Source organism: Schistocerca nitens, chromosome 4 (assembly GCF_023898315.1).
Source record: "Schistocerca nitens isolate TAMUIC-IGC-003100 chromosome 4, iqSchNite1.1, whole genome shotgun sequence".
Taxonomy (NCBI): domain Eukaryota; kingdom Metazoa; phylum Arthropoda; class Insecta; order Orthoptera; family Acrididae; genus Schistocerca; species Schistocerca nitens.
The window spans coordinates 895446674-895451612 of NC_064617.1; positions in this window are offsets into that span (position 1 = coordinate 895446674).

Genomic DNA, 4939 nt, shown 5'->3' on the forward strand with positions numbered 1-4939 from the left:
AGTAGTAACGGAAAGTTCTGGCCCTAACCGGCAGACTTTACCGAAAGTTACAGTGGTAGAAGTAGCCGACCCATCCGACGCAAAACTCCAGTTTAAACATTGCGAAAGTATTGAGGAGAAAGATTACGAAAATTTTAGTGATAGCCGGACACGATTGGTAGAAAAGCATGTGGATTACAGCGTGTATGAGGTTAGAGCTGACATTATACGGTCAGACGATAGCAGTGTGGGTTGTGCAGATCTAGCGGAAGTAATTGCAGAGACTACTGGGCATATTCCTCCAGGTAGATTGGCGGATGATATCAATCTGGCCAAAGTGGAATCAACGAAGGTGACAATTAGTGAAATGATAGCAGGGCAACACTCACTAGTTGACGAGTTAGAGGAAAAGGTTTCGGTATTGGAGGCGAAGCTACAGACTAAGCCTCAGGACAAACGTGTTGAAATTAAGACTGTATGTGAACAGAGGCTGAAAAAGCCGCCAGATAAACCGGATTTAGGATCAAAGCCGGATAGTTTTTTCTGGAATGACCTGGATATAGACGAGGATTTACTGTGGGAAAATAAAGAAACAGTTGAGGACAAGTGTAGACAGATAGTAGTGTCTGCTAATATGCACGACCTACAACTAAACGTGTTGATTGACACCGGTGCAGAATTGAGTGCTGTATCTGGGAAAATATTTGAGTTACTGAAAGACAGACCTGGTATCGTAGTTATGCCAGTAACAGGAGTGAAAATTATCGGTGCTACTGGGAAGGCCAGTAAACCGGTCACAAAACAGATTTTTGTCAACTTCGAGATATGTGGGGCACGATTTGAGCAAGAGTTTGTCGTCGTGCCAGACTTAACTACGGAAGTAATTATCGGGTTAGATTGGCTATTAAAGTACCGTGCAGTGATTAATTGCGAAAGCAAAACTTTGACATGTACGTCACAAGATAAAACAATAGTAGTTAGCTTTGACGAGGCAGGAGACGGTGTGCATAGGCAATACCAGCCTATACACATTGTTAACTGGCCGAATGATATTGATGTAGGTATGAATTTCAACTACTGTAATGTGAGGAATCTCGGCATTGACAATAGTGTAGAAACTGCATTGGAAAGTATTGTAGACGGTGTGTCAAACGTAACACACGAACAAAGACGAGGCCTGTATGAAGTGATAATGAGGAATAAGAGTGTGTTTTCAGACAAACCGGGACTTGTGGAAGGGTATAAATGCAAGTTGCATGTAATTCCGCACGAACCATTCTTCGTGAGACCGTATGCTATACTGCTGTCCAAAAAGGAAGCAGTGCAACGGGAGATAGATAAGATATTCGAATGGGGAGTGATTGAGAGAAGTACGAGTCCATACAATAACGGTTTGGTCATTGTAGCAAAACGGGATGGTAGTGTGCGTATTGTGATTGACGCACGCACGTTGAATAGGGTCGTTCAACGTGAAACAGACAGACCAGAGAGTATGGAGGAGATTTTGCAACGTTTTCATGACGTTAAGTTCATGACTAGCCTCGATCTGACGGCTAGTTACTGGCAAATAGAACTCGAAGAAGAATCTAGGCCATACACTGCCTTCTTGTTTGCGGGCAGGTGTTATCAGTATAGAGTACTGCCGTTTGGACTTAATATATCTGTGTCCGTATTCATCAGGGCCCTAGATAAAGTGCTAGGATCGGCTTTGAGTTCAAGGTTGTTGACGACCTATTGTTTGCCAATGCCACTTGGCATGACCATTGTGACCTGTTAGATGAAGTTTTTAGAGCATTGCGCCGTGGCGGAATGACTCTAAAGCTAAAGAAATGCGAATTTGTAAAGCAGGAACTGAAATTTTTAGGGCATGTAATTACCACTGCTGGTATTACGAAGGACCCAGAGAAACTAGAGGCAATAAGGAATTGTCCTCCACCCAAGTCTAGGAAACAGTTAAAAAGTTTTCTAGGGCTCACAGGATTTTACCGTAAATTTGTAAAAGGACAAGTGTTTAATGATGAAAATTTGAATAACCTCTTACGCAAAAATGTTCAAATGGTTCAAATGGCTCTGAGCACTATGGGACTTAACATCTTAGGTCATCAGTCCCCTAGAACTTAGAACTACTTAAACCTAACTAACCTAAGGACATCACACACATCCATGCCCGAGGCAGGATTCGAACCTGCGACCGTAGCAGTCCCGCGGTTCCGGACTGCAGCGCCCAGAACCGCACGGCCATCGCGGCCGGCCGCAAAAATGTTCCGTTTGTGTGGACTGACGGGTGTCAGGCCGCTTTCGAGAAATTAAAAGACGAGTTGTTAAGATCTAACATACTATTTCATCCTGATTTATCGCTACCCTTCCATCTGGGAACGGATTCGTCGAATTACGGGGTGGGGGTAGAACTGTTCCATGAAGTTGGTAAAGGAGAGGATAAGGAACACCGGACGATAGCGTTCGCGAGTCGAACTTTATCAAAAAGTGAGCGAAACTACACGATTTCTGAGAAAGAGTGTCTCGCTATCGTGTGGGGATTCAAGAAGTTCAAGGGTTACCTATGGGACCGTAAGGTGATTATTCATACGGACCATAAGGCGCTCACTTATCTGAAGGATTGTAAACTCCTTCACGAAAGACTGACTAGGTGGTCGCTGTATTTACAGCAATTTAACTATGACATCTGTTACGTAAAAGGGACCGACAATTGCGTTGCGGATGCGCTGTCGCGGTTGCCCGAGTCTAATCAAGATGTATTGAAAGAGGAGTCAGATGGAGTGGTCAAATTATACTATTTTAAAGAAGTTGAGGGACGCAAATTAATAGTGAACATCTGTAAGAATCTACGTCGTCATCAGAACGAGGATGGTTGTTTAAATATGGTGAAAACCCGATATGACGAAAGGAGTCCAGAAGGAGAGAAATTAAGGAAGTATTACAAGATGTACGATCATATCTTGTACATACGTAAGGGTGAAGATAGTAATATTTGGCGGGTATGCTGGCCCACCAAATTCGTCACGGAAATAATAGACTACTACCATTTGGCGTATGGTCACTGTGGACCGAAGAAATGTACGGAAAAGCTGTATGAAGTAGTGCATTTTAACAACATGTTAAAACGCGTTACTGACAGAGTGAAAACTTGCGATTTATGTCAGAAGGTGAAGGTTACCAACTGTACGAGTCGTGGTCCTATGCAAAGTATAAGGCCTAACGACACCTTTGAATTACTGTGCGTGGACTTGTACGGACCTTTGCCCAAGTCATCAGGAAACTTTGCCTACATTTTAGTAGTGCTAGAAGCTTTTTCCAAGTTCATCAAGCTATACCCGATTAGGAAAGCTACAGCCAAAGCGGTCTATAGCAAGCTTGTGAACGATTATTTTGTTCATATTGGTAAGCCCAAGGCGATTCTATCAGACAATGGGGCACAATTTACTTCTAAGTTGTGGAATGAAGGCATGGAAAGTAATGGGGTCGAGGTGATCCATATTTCAGCTTATTGTCCGGCTGGGAATCCCGCTGAGAGGTATATGCGCGAGCTAGGCCGACTTTGCCGTACCTATTGCCATCACAACCATAGGGCATGGGGCAAATATGTAGCAGTATTTGAGAGAATTATGAACACCTTGAGACATGAATCTACGGGATTTTCTCCAGAGGAAATCCTGTTGGATGACAGAAGTAAAAGTTTAGTGGAAGAGCTAATCAAATTCCCTCCACGGATTGACATTAGTATTGGTGTGAAAAAAGATCGTTTGCGAGAAGTAATGAAGCTAAAAGCTGATGCTCGCATACGTCGTCATGACGCTAAAGCGCGTTTTGCTAAGTTTGCAATCGGAGACTTAGTTCTTGTAAAAGCTCACGAGAAATCGAGCGAGATAGACAATGAAATCTCTAAATTTAAGTTTGTGTATAATGGACCATATAAAGTCATTGGTATACCTCACACAAATGCTTATTGCTTAGAGTATCCAAGCTCTGGAAAACGATTAGGTATACGGAATATTGTAGACTTGAAATTGTACCAACCTAGGATTGATTAATACCACAGAATGGGTAATTTGTACAGTATGTAATATAGAGTGTAAGATTTAAGGATGTGCCATGTTGCGATGCTTTTGCCTGACCTAGAGGTCATTAAAGAACTTGTAATTAACAAGTAATTAATTTTTGATTAGACGTTTTAACCAATTGAAAAATCCAAGCTGCTAGTTTAAGTTTTCAGCTGAGTCACAGTAGATTAAGGAATGTAAATATGCTTTTGTAACTAGCTGTCAGATTTCATGAATGTGTGTTTTACTAGTCATTGCCGATGTACTTAGACGCTGTTTTAAGTTTCAGGCTAGTACATGCGTGTGATGATGGACAGTGTTGAGTTATCCACTGTGATAGTATTAAGGGACTCCTTGAGATTACTCGGGAGTGAGTTTTCCTAAAGAATTCAGTGAAACGGACGTTCTGGAAATGCCGCTACACAGGCGAGTGAGATCAAGCGTGCCGCACAGGCGGGCGCAACAATACTGGCAAGGTGGAGCCGCTGTCGGCTCTCGGGTCGCTGTCGGCTCTTGTGCCGCTGTCGGCATTCTTTGTACTTGCGAGTACGGAAGGCGGAGTTGTTTTTCTTCCCGGACAGCTGATATGAAAGAATTCTGTTGTCAACATTTATGTTTTTGTCGATCTGCTGTATATTATTTTCTTGTTTAGCGTCAAGTGCACACTCATGACGAGAATATTAATTATGAAAAGTTTATATAAAATACGTATTCTATGTAATTAATTATTAATTTGCGTATTTTGATATACCAGTTTTCTATGACCATGTAATCTGATTAATTTTGTAAATAGTATTCCATTTCTTGATACTGCTAGGAATTTAGATTTTTAGAATAGCTAAACCATTTTCTATGCTTTCTATGAATTTTAATATGTCGTCAACCTGTTTTATTTTGTGCAA